A 19686-nucleotide genomic window follows, 5' to 3' on the forward strand; every position below is an offset into this window, starting at 1 on the left:
CTGGGATGGGATGGGATCCCTGGAATGGGATGGGATTCCTGGGATGGGATGGGATGGGATCCCTGGAATGGGATCCCTGGGATAGTATGGGATTCCTGCGTTGGGATCGAATCCCTGGGATGGCATCCGTGAGATGGGATGGGATCTCTGACATGGGATCCCTGGGATGGGATGTGATCCCTGGGATGAGATGGGATGGGATGGAATGGGATGGGATCCCTGGGATGGGATGGGATCCCTGGGATGTTATCCCTGGGATGGGATGGGATCCCTGGGATGGGATGGAATCCCTGGGATGGGATCCCTGGGATGGGATGGGATGGGATGGGAAGGGATCGGATGGGATGGGATGGGAGGGGATGGGATCCCTGGGATGGGATGGGATCCCTGGGATGGTGTCCCTGGGATGGGATGGGGTGGGATGGGATTGGCTACAATGGGTTGGGATGGGATGGGATCGATGGGATAGGATGGGATGGAATGGGATCCCTGGGATGGTACCGAATGGGATCCCTGGGATGGGATGGGATACCTGGTATGGGATCCCTAGGATGGGATGTGATGGGATGGGATGGGATGGGATCCCCGGAATGGGATGGGATGGGCTCCCTGGGATGGGATGGGATGGGATCCCTGGGATGGGATATCTGGGATGGGATGTGATGGGACGGGATGGGATGGGATGGGATGGGGTGGGAAGGGATGGGATGGGCTACAATGGGATGGGATGGGATGGGATGGGATGGGATGGGATGGGATGGGATGGGATGGGATGGGATGGGGTGGGGAGGGATGGGATGGGCTACAATGGGATGGGATGGGATGGGATGGGATGGGATGGGATGGGATGGGATGGGATCCCTGGAATGGGATATGATGGGATCCCTGGGATGGGATGGGATCCCTGGGATGGGATCTCTGGGATGGGATGGGATGGGTTGGGATGAGACCCCTGGGATTGGATGGGATCCCTGGGATGGCATCCCTGGGATGGGATGGGATCCATGGGATGAGATGGGATCCCTGGGATGGAATCCCTGGGATGGGATTGGATCACTGGGATGGGATGGGATGGGATCCCTGGAATGGGATCCCTGGGATAGTATGGGATTCCTGCGTTGGGATCAAATCCCTGGGATGGCATCCGTGAGATGGGATGGGATCTCTGACATGGGATCCCTGGGATGGGATGTGATCCCTGGGATGAGATGGGATGGGATGGAATGGGATGGGATCCCTGGGATGGGATGGGATCCCTGGGATGTTATCCCTGGGATGGGATGGGATCCCTGGGATAGGATGGAATCCCTGGGATGGGATCCCGGGGATGGAATGGGATGGGATGGGATCCCTGGGATGGGATCCCTGTGATGGGATCCCTGGGATGGGATGGGATGGGATGGGAAGGGATCGGATGGGATGGGATGGGAAGGGAGGGGATGGGATCCCTGGGATGGGATGGGATCCCTGGGATGGTGTCCTTGGGATGGGATGGGATGGGATGGGATGGGATGGGATGGGATGGGATGGGATGGGATGGGATGGGGTGGGATGGGATTGGCTACAATGGGTTGGGATGGGATGGGATCGATGGGATAGGATGGGATGGAATGGGATCCCCGGGATGGTACGGAATGGGATCCCTGGGATGGGATGGGATACCTGGTATGGGATCCCTAGGATGGGATGGGATACCTGGTATGGGATCCCTAGGATGGGATGGGATGGGATGGGATGGGATCCCCGGAATGGGATGGGATGGGCTCCCTGGGATGGGATGGGATCCCCGGGATGGGATATCTGGGATGGGATGGGATGGGACGGGATGGGATGGGATGGGGTGGGAAGGGATGGGATGGGCTCCAATGGGATGGGATGGGATGGGATGGGATGGGATGGGATGGGATGGGATGGGATGGGGAGGGATGGGATGGGCTACAATGGTGATACCGAAATTATGAGAAAAAGGACTAATGTAGATATAGTAGTAGTCATGCTAAGGCTTAGAAAACTGCAGTTCTCAGACAGGCCCTGGGAACCAGCCCTGGGAATGAGCTGGGGACTGTGGAAACAATAATTAAAGATAATTAAAGAATTTAGTGGAGCATATAAGAACATCTAGAAACTTTCAGGATAAGGCTAAAGTATAATAATAAATAAAGGGTTCTGGTGATGGGAAAACATGCAAGCGGGAATTAAAGGGGGGTAGCCTATAGTTTTGAATAGACAAGCATGCAAAATTTATAACTTTTAGGAATGATATCTACAAGATTTATGTATCTGTATTGTCTTGAAGAATGTGTACCTCTGTACGTAAACTACTTTGTAAAAAGGTATAAAAAACTTGACGAAAAAGGGAACTGTGGGACCCTGACTTTGGACGCTAGTCCGCAGGTTCCCCGGGCCCTGAATAAAGCACCGCATAAACTGACACTCTGTTAGTTTGTGTTCTGTTTGGGGCATCGGGCAGCAGTTTTCTGGCGACCCAGATGGGACTCCGGAGGCGGCAGGGGCGGTTCGCGAGCTGATCCACTCCACGCCGGCACCAGGTGATTTCTGGGGAGGACATCAACCCGTGCCCGACCCCGCGCCTGACGGACGACCAGGAGGTAAGCCCGAAGGTGCTTTATTCCTTTTATCGAGGGAAAGGGGGGCCTGCCGATTAAGTCGGAACGGCGTTTCCGCACGGGGGTCACAGACGTCTTTAAGGTTGTGGAAAAAGCCTAGGCGCTGACCGTCAGACGCAGCAGTGACTGCGCAGGTTCAGCACTTGCCACTCGCAGAGACGAGAAAGGCAAGATTTGTGGAAAGGGTGTGAGTGTAAAGGGTGTGAGTGTTGTGTGTGGTGTGTATTGGAAAGGGTGTGAGTGTTGTGTGTGGTGTGTATTGTGTTAAAAAAAAAAAAAAAAAAAAGAAAAAAAAAGAAAAAAAAAGAAAAAAAAAAAGAAAAAAAAAGAAAAAAAAAAAAAGAAAAAAGTGTAATGATGTCTTTAAAAACGTTTAAAACTCTAGCAAGTACCGGGATGGAAATCCCGGACGATTCACCATTGGGCTGTTTATTACAACACTGGAATGCGGGGAACTTTGGTCAAGAATTAAGTAAAAGGAAATTGATTGATTTCTGTAATCATGTATGGCCTTTATATGAACCCGATGGTATGCAATGGCCTAGGAACGGTACACTGAATCCTGACATTATTACACCTTTGATGCATTTCCTGCAAAGTAATGAAAAATGGGATGAAATACCGTATCTAGACCTCTTTTATTATTTGAAAGATAAACCAGAGTGGCAAAAGGAGTGTGGGATCATGGTTTCGAAAACATTAAACCTGAATTGTGAAGGATGTAAGGGGTGGCAGAAAGAGAAGGAATGCTCATTTAATGGTTCTGCTTCGTGAAGCAGTCGGGCCGCAGGGGGAACGGGTCATAGTGAAAGTTCCCTTTTCTCCGAATGATTTGCTAATTTGGAAACAATCAGCGGGGGCGTATCGGGAGGATCCTGAACGAACTGCGCGGGTGGTAAAAATGGTAATTAAGACTCAGAACCCAGATTGGAATGATTTACAAGTTCTGTTAGACACAATAATGGATTCTACTGAAAAGGAAATGGTGTTTAAAGCCATGACAGAGAAAGCACGGGAAATGATTAGGTTGCGGCTTGCGGATGGTACAGTAAATGACTTAGTGCCTAGGGAAGATCCGGAGTGGGATCCCAACTCGACGGGCGGGTCTCGGAGACTTAAAGCTTATCAGGATTTGTTAACAGAAGGAATACGGAATGGAATACCAAAAACTTTGAATTGGTCTAAGTTATATTCGGTCAGACAGGAAAAGAATGAGTCTCCATCAACCTTTTTAACAGCAAGTGGCTGGAAATAATATGAGAGGAGGGAGTCGTGGACGTGGACGAGGAAGGGGAAGAGGAATAGCAAAGGGGGAAATGCCAATGGGGGCGGGAGGACTCATGGGACAATTGAATATGGGAAGAGGAAGAATGCAGCTGGGGATAGATCAATGTGCTCTATGTAAAAATAGAGGACATTGGAAAAATGAGTGTCCTCTCAACCAAGGAATGGGTTTTGGGGGAGGAATTATAGCCAGTGGGGATGGAAATCAGGGACTGATGAATAATACAGGTGCTTTCCCGGGAAATCCACAAGGTGCCGCCCAGGCCTTTATGATGGGGAATTACCAGAATCAGAGCTGACTAGACCAGGATTTAAAGGTAATAATGGAAGTAGATGGGGAACCGTTAGAATTTAGAGTAGATACTGGGGCATCATTCTCAGCTGTCAACACTAAGATAGGACCTTTGAGTGATTCTACTATTCAAGTAGTGGGAGTTACGGGACAAGTTGAGGAACGAACATTTTTGCGGCCATTAGATATAAAATTTGGGGGGAAGGAATTTGACCATCGATTTTTATATATGCCAAATAGCCCAAAATCACTATTTGGGAGGGATTTATTGTCAATGTTAGAAGCAAAGATAATATTTGAAAAAGGTAGAGTAAGATTGGAATTTCCCGAGGAGAATATTGCTAAGCTGTTTGTAGTGAAAGAAGTAGAAGCAGTAGAAATACCACAAGAAATAGAGCAAGCTGTAGTACCATGGGTATGGGAAACAGGAGTACCTGGAAAATCAAAAGCGGCACAACCAGTTGTAATAGAACTAAAAGAAGGAGCCTCCCCAGTAAGGGTAAAACAATATCCTTTGAAATTGGAAGCATGAATAGGAATAGCACCTATGATTGAACAATTTCTTAGCTTAGGAATTTTACAGGAATGTGAGTCAGAATTCAATACTCCAATATTCCCAGTTAGAAAGCCAAATGGTAAGTATAGATTAGTTCAAGATTTAAGAGCAATTAATAATATCACTAAAGATATACACCCAGTAGTAGCTAATCCGTATACATTGTTGACAGCTGTGTCGGAAAAGTTTAAGTGGTTCACAGTGATTGATTTGAAAGATGCATTTTTCTGTATCCCCTTGGCACTTGAAAGTAGGAAATACTTTGCTTTTGAGTGGGAGAACCCAGACACGGGACGCAAGAAGCAGCTCACCTGGACGCGTCTACCACAAGGATTCAAAAACTCACCAACTATTTTTGGAAATCAATTGGCTCGAGAGTTAGAAGAATGGAAGATGACTCAGGTAAAAGAATCACCTTTTTATATGTTCTCCTACAATATGTTGATGATATCTTTATAGCCTCCGCAGAAAAGGATGTTTGCCTTAGACTCACCATTGAACTACTTAATATGCTGGGACAAGCTGGATACCGAGTATCGAGAGAAAAAGCTCAGCTGGTAAGAACCCAAGTGATTTACTTAGGCTGCGAAATCTCACAAGGGGTACGAAAGTTAGGAATCAATCGAGTACAAGCAATTTGCACCATACCCACACCACGAAATCCACAAGAGTTAAGATCCTTTTTGGGCATGATAGGGTGGTGCCGCTTGTGGATTCCGGAATTTGGACTGAAAGCAAAACCCTTGTATGAAGCAGCCAAAAGCCCTGTGTTTCAGTGAGGACAAACGCAAGAAAAGGCATTTCAGAGTCTGAAACAAGCTTTAAAGGAAGCCCCAGCACTAGGATTGCCAGATCTCACAAAACCTTTTCAACTATACGTAAATGAAAGACAGAGACTGGCAATAGGGGTTCTCACCCAAAAATTGGGCTCATGGAAATGCCCGGTGGGGTACTTCTCAAAGCAGCTAGACTCTGTAAGTGCCGGATGGCCCAGTTGTCTTAGGGCTGTGGCAGCAACAGTGCTCCTAATTCGAGAAGCCAGAAAATTGACTTTGGGAAAAAGGATGGAAGTATTTGTTCCCCATATGGTCGTTGCAGTTTTGGAACAAAAAGGGGGGCATTGGCTCTCGTCGAGTCGCATGTTACAATATCAGGCACTCCTCCGAGAACAGGATGACATTGAATTAAAAATAACCAATCATCTTAATCCAGCAGAATTTCTTAGGAGCAGCAGCCAGGAAGAAGGAGGCGAATTGACACATGATTGCGTAGAAATCATTGAACAGGTATATGCCAGCCGGAAGGACCTGAAAGATGAGCCTTTGGAAAATCCGGAATGGGAACTGTTTACAGATGGATCCAGCTTTGTGGAAAACGGAATCAGGTATGCGGGATACGCAGTAGTGACTTTGACACAAATAATAGAAGCTCGAGCTTTAACCTCGGGAACTTCAGCCCAGAAAGCTGAGATACAAGCTCTGGTAAGAGCCTTAGAATTGAGTCAGGGGAAAAGAGTAAACATTTGGACTGATTCAAAATATGCCTTTGGAGTAATACATGTACATGGAGCACTGTGGAAAGAAAGAGGACTGTTGAATTCTCAAGGATCAGAAATTAAGCACAAAGAACAAATATTAGCACTATTGGAAGCAGTGCATAAACCTCAGGCAGTAGCAGTGATGCATGTAAAAGGACATCAAAAGGAAGAGGGAAAAGCGTTCCAAGGAAACCAGCTGGCTGACAGAGTTGCCAAACAGGTTGCTCGAGAGGTATGGACACAATTAGCTTTATTGCCAGTGCGAATTAACCCTGCCACTTCTTTTCTTGAGCAGAAACCATGGTATACACATGAAGATGAGAAGCTTGCTCAATTTGTTCAGGCCCAGAAGAATGAAAAAGGATGGTATGTCACAGCTGAAGGTCAGGTTGTATTGCCAACAAAAGTAATGAAAACAATTTTAGAAATCGAACATAACAAGTGCCATTGGGGAGCAGACGCATTGGTACAGTTTTTAAAACGTGAGATAATTTCCAATCGGATGTTAACAATGGCAAAGCGGATTAACGCCATGTGTCCAGTCTGTATTAAAAATAACCCAGTGACACGAAGGCAGATACAACTAGGAAAGTTACAAGTGGGGCCGCAACCAGGAGACTATTGGCAAATAGATTTCTCAGAGCTACCAAAAGCACAAGGGTACCGTTATTTACTGGTGTATGTGTGTACCTTTTCAGGGTGGCCAGAAGCCTTCCCATGCAGGACTAACCAAGCAAAGGAAGTAATTAAAACTTTACTACGGGAAATCATCCCTAGATTTGGAATCCCATTAGGAATGTCCTCAGATAGAGGACCTCACTTTGTAGCTAGAGTAGTCCAAGAGGTAGCCAGAGTGTTAGGGATAGTTTGGAATCTCCATACGCCCTGGAGACCACAATCTAGTGGCCAAGTGGAACGGATGAATCAGACATTAAAAGGGCAAATTAAGAAAATTTGTCAGGAAGCGAAGATACAGTGGCCTCAGGCACTACCTCTAGCCTTGCTAAGAATCAGGATTAAACCCAGAGAAAGGATAGGAGTAAGTCCATACGAAATTTTGTATGGCAAACCATATCATGCTACAACCTACAAAGGGGACCCTCACTTAGTAGGAGATCAAGTATTGTTGAGTTACATTTTGTCTTTAAATAAAGTCCTTACAGCGCTGCGAGGAGCATTGCAGTGGAACCGGCCTCTGCCCTTGGAGAATCCTGTCCATGACATACAGCCAGGAGATCAAGTATATGTGAAAAACTGGAATACGGAACCCTTGAAAGGAGTATGGGACGGTCCTCACCAGGTGATCATGACTACCTACACGGCAGTGAAAGTCCAAGGGATCGAAAACTGGATTCACTACACTCGAATCAAGAAGGTCCCGTCAAGATGGGAAGTACAGCCTCTGTCAGCAACAAAGCTGGTGTTCAGGGCAAGGCCTTAGTTCTTTTAACATTAGTCTGTATAATGCAGGTGGGAGAAGCGTTTGTTAAAATTACAGTTCCGGAGCCAGATGTAATGGTGCCTGAGGGTGCGGGAGTAAATTTAACCTGTTTGTTTTCTGACAACCAGAGAACTGGATTAAAAGAAGTACATGCAGCCTGGAGACAAATCACCACAGACGAGGTATTTACAGAAGGAATTGTGACACTTTGGGATATGGAACAGCAAAGAGGTAACACCACATTGACAATATCTCATATGCAAGCTGATCAGGTAGGACAATTCTCATGCATTGTGCGGATTAGAGAAAGTTTTGATTATGGGAACATAAATGTAGGTATTCTAAAAGAGAATGGGAGAACATGGCAGGTGACAGAAGCTGGAAAAACACAACAAGAATTGGGACAAGAAAATTTAATAGTGGGATTAGTTAGGGATTTTGGACAAGTACAAAATACTACGTCCATCACTGCATGTTTACCTTTACCTAAAGCTGCGGGAGATCCAATACCATGGGGCATCATTCCCGTTGGGGAAATGCCTCCAGTAACTATAAATGGGACAAAAAGATGTAATAAAGAAGTACGGAATCATACTAAGATGATAGAGGAAACCTATACAGTTCGAGGGAAATGGTCAACACCGGGACAAAAGAGTGAGTGCCTAAAATTACTAAATCCAGTTTTTACAAGAATTGGACGGTTCAAGAATGTAGGATGGTGTACTTATGACATAAGACAAAAAAGACAAAAAACCAGTCACAGAATTTTCTTATGAGATAGTATGTCAAGAAGGGAAGGAAGAATGGGAACATTGGAAAACGATTTGGGGTCCTAGTTTGTTAGAACCTTACAGTTACATAGGACCAGTACATTGGTGTGTCGAATGGTCAGGCCAGAGAGAGCAAGGACATCTAGGAGTGTTAGGAACTGAAACAGTAAGACGGGATCGAGTGACCCTCACACCTAGCTGGAATTGTAGCAAAATCATCACCTGTGATACCCCTGAATCCCAAATTGGTTTAGTGCCAGTACGGATACTATTGAAATGGGGCTGTGAATGTCAAAGGTATAATCATACAATAACAGGTGAAATAAAAGGGGCATGGAAAGATTGTCAGACGACTACCATCAGGAGTCCAGGGCATTCAGTGTGGGTAATGGGGCACGGACAGTGGACTACTCATATGCCTATTAATGGCCCGGTCACACAGATTACTTTAGGAGTCCCTACACTTTGCCCTTTTTGGAAACAGTCTAAATTAACGCAGAAAGAGATGCAGTCACGAACAAAGAGAGAAACAAATGAAGTGGCAAAAGAACTAGGATTGGGAAATGAAGATGAATGGCATGAACCCTCATCAGGAGTTAAATTTGGATGGGTATTGGAGTCCTTGTTTGCACCAATTTCTACATATAGAAACCGGGAGATGCTGTACAAATTAGTAGGACAAACTGAGAGGCTAGCCGCAGTTACAAAGAAAGGATTTAAGGATCTAAACTTACAGTTGCAGGCAACGACAAGAATGACAATTCAAAATAGAATGGCATTAGATTTGCTTTTATTAAAAGAACATGGAGTCTGTGGGTACCTCCAAGGAAAGGTTGACCATTGCTGCGTACATATCCCAAATGTCACAGAAGAAGTAGAAAAAGACATAAGTCAATTAGAACAAATTAAAACAAAAGTGCATGAAGTCCAGGAGGAAGCTGAACATAACTGGGTAGGAGCACTGTTTAGCTCCCTAGGAATCCAAGTCTCTGGTTGGATATCATCAATTGTACAATATGTAATAATGATTGTATTGATTATTGTAGTATGCATGATTATGTATAGATGTCTTTTAGGAATGATTGCCAGAGAAGGAACTCATACTCGACGTGTTATGAGAGCACTGACCCGGAAAGAAGTAATCCTGCCAACTCGAAAAGAAGACTCACCATCCTACTTAGAAACCATAACTTGAAGAATTGAGCATCCTTGCAGAAAATCTGAAGAATGCTCAAAAGGGGGGAGTTGATACCGAAATAATGAGAAAAAGGACTAATGTAGATATAGTAGTAGTCATGCTAAGGCTTAGAAAACTGCAGTTCTCAGACAGGCCCTGGGAACCAGCCCTGGGAATGAGCTGGGGACTGTGGAAACAATAATTAAAGATAATTAAAGAATTTAGTGGAGCATATAAGAACATCTAGAAACTTTCAGGATAAGGCTAAAGTATAATAATAAATAAAGGGTTCTGGTGATGGGAAAACATGCAAGCGGGAATTAAAGGGGGGTAGCCTATAGTTTTGAATAGACAAGCATGCAAAATTTATAACTTTTAGGAATGATATCTACAAGATTTATGTATCTGTATTGTCTTGAAGAATGTGTACCTCTGTACGTAAACTACTTTGTAAAAAGGTATAAAAAACTTGACGAAAAAGGGAACTGTGGGACCCTGACTTTGGACGCTAGTCCGCAGGTTCCCCGGGCCCTGAATAAAGCACCGCATAAACTGACACTCTGTTAGTTTGTGTTCTGTTTGGGGCATCGGGCAGCAATGGGATGGGATGGGATGGGATGGGATGGGATGGGACGGGATGGGATGGGATGGGATGGAATGGGATGGGATGGGATAGGATGGGATGGGATGGGATCCCTGGGATGGGATCCCTGGGATGGGATGGGATGGGATGGGATGGGATGGGATGGGATGGGATGGGATGGGATGGGGTGGGATGGGACGGGTTGGAATGGGATGGGATCCCTGGGATGGGATGGGATGGAATGGAATCCCTGGGATGGGATGGGATCCCTGGGATGGGATATCTGGTATGAGACGGGATGGGATGGGATGGAATGGGATGGGATGGGATGTGACGGGATGGGATGGGATCCCTGGGATGGGATGGAATCCCTAGGATGGTATGGAATCCCTGGGATGGGATGGGATGGGATGGGATGGGATGGGATGGAAAGGGATGGGATGGGATGGGATGGGATGGGATGGGATGGGATGGGATGGGATGGGATGGGATGGAAAGGGATGGGATGGGATGGGATGGGATCCCTGGGATGGGATGGGATGGGTTTGGATGGGATGGGATCCCTGGGCTGGGATGGGATGGGATGGGATGGGATGGGATGGGATGGGATGGGATGGGATGCCATGGCATGGGATCCCAGGGATGAGATGGGATGGGATGGGATCCGTGGGATGGGATGAGATGGGATGGGATGGGATGGGATGGGATGGGATGAGATGGGATGGGATGGGATGGGATCCCTGGGTTGGGATTGGTTGGGATGGGATACCTGGGATGGGATGGAATCCCTGGGATGAGATCGCTGGGATGGGATGGGATGGGATGGGATGGGATCCCTGTGATGGGATTGCATGGGATGGTATCCCTGGGATGGTGTCCCTCGGATGGGATGGGATGGGATGGGATGGGATGGGATGGGATGGGATGGGATGGGATTGGATGGGATGGGGTGGGATGGTATGGGATTGGCTACAATCGGTTGGGATGGGATGGGATCGATGGGATGGGATGGGATGGAATGGGATCCCTGGGCTGGTATGGAATGGGATCCATGGGATGGGATACCTGGTATGGGATCCCTAGGATGGGATGGGATGGGATGTGATGGGATGGGATGGGATGGGATGGGATGGGATGGGGTTGGATGGGATGGCATTCCTGCGATGGGATGGGATCCCTGCGATGGGATCTCTGGGATCGCATGGTATCCAGGGGATGGGATGGGTTGGGATGGGATGGAATCCCTGGGATGGGGTCCCGGGGATGGGATGGGATGGGATGGGATCCCTGGGATGGGATGGGATGGGATCCCTGGGATGGGATGGGATGGGATCCCTGGGATGGGATCCCTGAAATGTGATCCCTCGTATGGGATGGGATCCCTGGAATGGGATGGAATCCCTGGGATGGGATCCCTGGGATGGGATGGGATTCCTGGGATGGGATCCCGGGGATGGGATGGGATCCCTGGGATGGCAGGCTATTCCTGGGTTAGGAGTACATCCCTGGGATGGAATGGGATGGGATGGGATTTCATGGGATGGGATGGGATGGGATGGCATCCCTGGGATGGGATGGGATGGCATCCCTGGTATGGGATCCCTGGGATGGGATGCGATGGGACGGGATGGGATGGGGTGGGAAGGGATGGGATGGGCTACAATGGGATGGGATGGGATGCGATGGGATGGGATGGGATGGGATGGGATGGGATGGGATGGGATGGGATGGGTTGGGATGGGATGGGATAGGATGGGATGGGATGGGATAGGATCGCTGGGATTGGATCACTGGGATGAGATGGGAACCCTGGGATGGGATCCCTGGGATGGGATGGGATGGGGTGGGATGGGATGGGATGGAATGGAAAGGGATGGGATGGGATTGGATGGGATGGCATGGGTTGGGATCGGTTGGGAACCCTGGGATGTGATGGGATGGGACTTGATCCCTGGGATGGGATGAGATGGGATCCCAGGGATGGGATCCCTGGAATGTGATCCCTCGTATGGGATGGGATCCCTGGGATGGGATGGAATCCCTGGGATGGGATCCCGGGGATGGGATGGGTTGGGATGGGATGGGATCCCTGGGATGGGTTGGGATGGGATGGGATCCCTGGGATGGGATGGGATGGGATGGGATGGGTTGGGATGGGATGGGATCCCTGGGATGGGATGGGATCCCTGGAATGGGATCCCTGGAATGGGATCCCAGGGATGGGATGGGATGGGATTGGATGGGATGGGATGGGATCCCTGCGCTGGGATGGGATCGGATGGTATCCCTGGGATGGGATACATGGGATGGGATCGGATGGGATGGGAGGGGAGGGGATGGGATGGGATGGGATGGGATGGGATGGGATGGGATCCCTGCTATGGGATCCCTGGGATGGGATGGGATCCCTGGGATGGGATCCCTGGGATGGGATCCCTGGGATGGGATGGGATGGAATGGGATGGGATGGGATCCCTGGGATGGGATCGGATGGGATGGGATGGGATGGGATGGGATCCCTGGGATGGGATATGTGGGATGGGATGTGATGGGACGGGATGGGATGGGATGGGATGGGATGGGATGGGATGGGATGGGGTGGGAAGGGATGGGATGGGCTAAAATGGGATGGGATGGGATGGGATGGGATGGGATGGGATGGGATGGGATGGGATGGGATGGGATGGGATGGGATGGGATGGGATGGGTTGGGATGGGATGGGATAGGATGGGATGGGATGGGATGGGATGGGATGGGATGGGATGGGATGGGATGGGATAAGATCGCTGGGATTGGATCCCTGGGATGAGATGGGAACCCTGGAATGGCATCCCTGGGATGGGATGGGATGGGATGGGATGGGATGGAATGGGGTGGGATGGGATGGGATGGAATGGAATGGGATGGGATGGGATTGGATGGGATGGCATGGGTTGGGATGGGTTGGGAACCCTGGGATGGGATACCTGGGATGGGTTTGGATGGGATTGGATGGGATGGGATGGGATCCCTGGGATGGCTTGGGATCCCTGGGATGGGATGTGTTCACTGGGATGGGATGGGATGGGTTTGGATGGGATGGGATCCCTGGGATGGGATGGGATGGCATGGCATGGGATCCCTGGGATGAGATGGGCTGGGATGGGATCCCTGCGATGGGATGGGATGGGATGGGATGGGAATGGGATAGGATGGGATGGGATGGGATGGGATGGGATCCCTGCTATGGAATGGGATGGGATCCCTGCGCTGGGATGGGATGGGATCCCTGGGATGGGATACCTGGGATGGGTTCGGATGGGATTGGATGGGATGGGATGGGATCCCTGGGATGGGATGGGATCCCTGGGATGGGATACCTGGGATGGGATGGGAGGGGATGGGATCGGTTTGGATGGGATGGTATCCCTGGGATGGGATGGGATGGGATGGCATGGCATGGGATCCCTGGGATGAGATGGGCTGTGATGGGATCCCTGGGATGGGATGGGATGGGATGGGATGGGATGGTATGGTATGGGATGGGATGGGATGGGATGGGATGGGATGGGAATGGGATAGGATGGGATGGGTTGGGATGGGATGGGATCCCTGGGATGGGATGGGATCCCTGGGATGGGATGGGATGGTATCCCTGGGATGGGATTAGTTGGTATGGGATCCCTGCTATGGGATGGGATGGGATCCCTGCTATGGGATGGGATGGGACCCCTGCGCTGGGATGGGATGGGATCCCTGGGATGGGATACCTGGGATGGGTCCGGATGGGATTGGATGGGATGGGATCCCTGGGATGGGTTGGGATCCCTGGGATGGGATGTGTTCACTGGGATGGGATGGGATGGGTTTGGATGGGATGGGATCCCTGGGATGGGATGGGATGGCATGGCATGGGATCCCTGGGATGGGATGGGATGGGATGGGATCCCTGGGATGGGATGGGATGGGATGGGATGGGAATGGGATAGGATGGGATGGGTTGCGATGGGATGGGATGGGATGGCATCCCTGGAATGGGATGGGAAGCCTGGAATGGGATGGGATGGTATCCCTGGGATGGGATTGGTTGGGATGGGATCCCTGGGATGGGATGGAATACCTGGCATGAGATAGCAGGGATGATAGGGATGGGATGGGATGGGATGGGATGGGATGGGATGGGATGGGATGGGATGGGATCCCTGCTATGGCATGGGATGGGATCCCTGCGCTCGGATGGGATGGGATCCCTGGGATGGGATACCTGGGACGGGTTCGGATGGGGTTGGATGGGATGGGATGGGATCCCTGGGATGGGATGGGATCCCTGGGAATGGGATGTGTTCACTGGGATGGAATGGAATCCCTGGAATGGGATGGGATGGGATTCCTGGGATGGGATGGGATGGGATCCCTGGAATGGGATTCCTGTGATGGGATGGGATCCCTGAGTAGGGATCGAATCCCTGGGATGGCATCCGTGAGATGGGATGGGATCTCTGACATGGGATGTGATCCCTGGGATGAGATGGGATCCCTGGAATGGGATGGGAAGGGATGGGATGGGAAGGGATGGGATTGGATGGGATCCCTGGGATGGGATGGGATCCATGGGATGGGATGGGTTGGGATGGGATTGGATCCCTGGGATGGTATGGGAACCCTGGTATGGGAAGAGATGAAATGGCATCCCCGGGATGGGATGGAATCCCTGGGATGGGATAGCTGGGATGGGATGGGATCCTTGGGATGGGATGGGATGGGATGGGATGGGATGGGATGGGATGGGATGGGATGGGATGGGATGGGATGGGATGGGATAGGATGGGATGGGATGGGATCACGGGGATGGGATGGGATCCCTGGGATGCCATGGGATGGGATAGCTGGGATGGGATGGGATCCCTGGGATGGAATGGGATCCCTGGGATGGGTTGGGATCCCTGGTATGGGATGGGATCCCTGGGTTGGGATCCCAGGAATGTGATCCCTCGTATGGGATTGGATCCCTGGGATGGGTTGGAATCCCTGGGATGGGATCCCTGGGATGGGATGGGATGGGATAGGATGGGATGGGATGGGATACCTGGGATTGGATGGGATCCCTGGGATGGGATGGGATCCCTGGGATGGGATGGGATGGTATCCCTGGGATGGAATTGGTTGGGATGGGATCCCTGGGATGGGATGGAATACCTGGCATGAGATAGCAGGGATGATATGGGATGGGATGGGATGGGATGGGATGGGATCCCTGCTATGGGATGGGATGGGATCCCTGCTATGGGATGGAATGGGACCCCTGCGCTGGGATGGGATGGGATCCCTGGGATGGGATACCTGGGATGGGTTCAGATGGGATTGGATGGGATGGGATGGGATCCCTGGAATGGGATGGGATCCCTGGGATGGGATGTGTTAACTGGGATGGGATGGGATGGGTTTGGATGGGATGGGATCCATGGGATGGGATGGGATGGGATGGCATGGCATGGGATCCCTGGGATGGGATGGGATGGGATGGGATCCCTGGGTTGGGATGGGATCCCTGGGATGGGATGGGATCCGTGCGATGGGATGGGATCCGTGGGATGGGATGGGATGGGATCCCTGGGATGGGATGGGATCCCTGGGATGGGATGGGAACTCTGTTATGGGTTGGGATCCCTGGTATTGGATCCCTGGGGTGGGATGGGATCCCTTGAATGGGATGGGATCGCTGGAAAGGGAAGGGATGGGATTACTGAGTTGGGAATGGATGGGATCCCTTGGATGGGATGGGGTGGGATAGGATGGGATGGGATGGGAATGGGATAGGATGGGATCCCTGGGATGGGATGGGATGGGATGGGATGGGATCCCTGGGATGGGATGGGATGGGATGGGATGGGATGGGATGGGATGGCATGGCATGGCATGGCATGGCATGGCATGGCATGGCATGGCATGGCATGGCATGGCATGGGATCCCTGAGATGAGATGGGCTGGGATGGGATCCCTGGGATGGGATGGGATGGGAATGGAATAGGATGGGATGGGTTGGGATAGGATGGGATGTGTTGGGATGGGATGGGATGGGTTCCCTGGGATGGGATGGGATCCCTGGGATGGGATGGGATCCCTGGGATGGGATGGGATGGTATCCCTGGGATGGAATTGGTTGGGATGGGATCCCTGGGATGGGATGGAATACCTGGCATGAGATAGCAGGGATGATATGGGATGGGATGGGATGGGATGGGATGGGATGGGATGGGATGGGATGGGATGGGATGGGATGGGATGGGATGGGATGGGATCCCTGCTATGAGATGGGATGGGATCCCTGCTATGGGATGGGATGGAATACCTGGCATGAGATAGCAGGGATGATATGGGATGGGATGGGATGGGATGGGATGGGATGGGATGGGATGGGATGGGATGGGATGGGATGGGATGGGATCCCTGCTATGAGATGGGATGGGATCCCTGCTATGGGATGGGATGGGAAGCCTGCGCTGGGATGGGATGGGATCCCTGGGATGGGATACCTGGGATGGGTTCAGATGGGATTGGATGGGATGGGATGGGATCCCTGGAATGGGATGGGATCCCTGGGATGGGATGTCTTCACTGGGATGGGATGGGATGGGTTTGGATGGGATGGGATCCCTGGGATGGGATGGGATGGGATGGGATGGGATGGGATGGGATGGGATGGCATGGCATGGGATCCCTGGGATGAGATGGGACGGGATGGGATCCCTGGGATTGGGTGGGATCTCTGGGATGGGATGGGATGGTATCCCTGGAATGGGATTGGTTGGGATGGGATCCCTGGGATGGGATGGAATACCTGGCATGAGATAGCAGGGATGATTGGGATGGGATGGGATGGGATGGGATGGGATGGGATGGGATGGGATGGGATGGGATGGGATCCCTGCTATGGGATGGGATGGGATCCCTGCGCTGGGATGGGATGGGATCCCTGGGATGGGATACCTGGGATGGGTTCGGATGGGATTGGATGGGATGGAATCCCTGGAATGGGATGGGATGGGATCCCTGGGATGGGATGTGTTCACTGGGATGGGATGGAATCCCTGGAATGGGATGGGATGGGATTCCTGGGATGGGATGGGATCCCTGGGTTGGGATCGAATCCCTGGGATGGCATCCGTGACATGGGCTGGGATCTCTGACATGGGATCCCTGGCATGGGATGTGATCCCTGGGATGAGATGGGATCCCTGGGATGGGATGGGATGGGAAGGGATGGGATGGGAGGGGATGGGATCCCTGGGATTGGATCCCTGGGATGAGATGGAATACCTGGCATGAGATAGCAGGGATGATATGGGATGGGATGGGATGGGATGGGATGGGATGGGATGGGATGGGATCCCTGGGATGGGATCCATGGGACGGGATTGGTTGGGAACCGTTTGATGGGATCTTATGGGATCCCTGGGATGAGATGGGATGGGATTGGATCCCTGGGATGGGATGAGATGGGATCCTAGGGATGGGATACCTGGAATGTGATCCCTCGTATGGGATGGGATCCCTGGGATGGGATGGGATCCCTGGGATGGGATGGGATGGTATCCCTGGGATGGGATTAGTTGGTATGGGATCCCTGCTATGGGATGGGATGGGATCCCTGCTATGGGATGGGATGGGATGGGATGGGATGGGATGGGATGGGATGGGGTGGGATGGGACGGGTTGGAATGGGATGGGGTCCCTGGGATGGGATGGGATGGAATGGAATCCCTGGGATGGGATGGGATCCCTGGGATGGGATATCTGGTATGGGATGGGATGGGATGGGATGGACTGGGATGGGATGGGATGTGACGGGATGGGATGGGATCCCTGGGATGGGATGAGATGGGATCCCTGGGATGGCATGTGAAGCCTGGGATGGGATGGGATCCCTGGGATGGGATGGGATCCCTGGGATGGGATGGGATCCCTGGGATTAGATCCCTGGGATGGGATGGGATCCCTGGAATGGGATGGGATGCCTGGAATGGGATGGGATGGTATACGATGCCTGGAATGGGAACAGATGGGATGGAATCCCTGGGATGGGATGGAATCCCTGGGATGGGATAGCTGGAATGTGATTGGAACCCTTGGATGGGATGGGATCCCTGGGATGGTATGGAATCCCTAGGATGGTATGGAATCCCTGGGATGGGATGGGATGGGATGGGATGGGATGGGATGGGATGGAAAGGGATGGGATGGGATGGGATGGGATGGGATGGGATGGGATGGGATGGGATGGAAAGGGATGGGATGGGATGGGATGGGATGGGATCCCTGGGATGGGATGGGATGGGATGGGATGGGATGCCATGGCATGGGATCCCTGGGATGAGATGGGATGGGATGGGATCCGTGGGATGGGATGAGATGGGATGGGATGGGATGAGATGGGATGGGATGGGATGGGATCCCTGGGTTGGGATTGGTTGGGATGGGATACCAGGGATGGGATGGAATCCCTGGGATGAGATCGCTGGGATGGGATGGGATGGGATGGGATCCCTGTGATGGGATTGCATGGGATGGTATCCCTGGGATGGTGTCCCTCGGATGGGATGGGATGGGATGGGATGGGATGGGATCCCTGGGATGGGATGTGTTCACTGGGATGGGATGGAATCCCTGGAATGGGATGGGATGGGATTCCTGGGATGGGATGGAATGGGATCCCTGGAATGGGATTCCTGGGATGGGATGGGATCCCTGGGTTGGGATCGAATCCCTGGGACGGCATCCGTGAGATGGGATGGGATCTCTGACATGGGATCCCTGGCATGGGATGTGATCCCTGGGATGAGATTGGATCCCTGGGATGAGATGGAATACCTGGCATGAGATAGCAGGGATGATATGGGATGGGATGGGACGGGATGGGATGGGATGGGATGGGATGGGATCCCTGGGATGGTATGGGATCCCTGGGATGGGATCCCTGGGATGGGATCCATGGGATGGGATGGGTTGGGATGGGTTGGGAACCGTTTGATGGGATCTTATGGGATCCCTGGGATGAGATGGGATGGGATTGGATCCCTGGGATGGGATGAGATGGGATGGGATGGGTTTGGATGGGATGGGATCCCTGGGATGGGATGGGATGGCATGGCATGGGATCACTGGCATGAGATGGGCTGTGATGGCATCCCTGGGATGGGATGGGATGGTATGGAATGGGATGGGATGGGATGGGATGGGAATGGGATAGGATGGGATGGGTTGGGATGGGATGGGATGGGAATGGGATAGGATGGGATGGGATGGGATGGGATGGGATGGGATGGGAATGGGATAGGATGGGAGGGGTTGGGATGGGATGGGATGGGATGGGATGGGATGGGATGGGATCCCTGGGATGGGATGGGATCCCTGGGATGGGATGGGATGGGATGGGATGGG

The sequence above is a fragment of the Sturnus vulgaris genome, chromosome W, assembly GCF_052056855.1.
Source record: "Sturnus vulgaris isolate bStuVul1 chromosome W, bStuVul1.hap1, whole genome shotgun sequence".
NCBI classification, from domain to species: Eukaryota; Metazoa; Chordata; class Aves; order Passeriformes; family Sturnidae; genus Sturnus; species Sturnus vulgaris.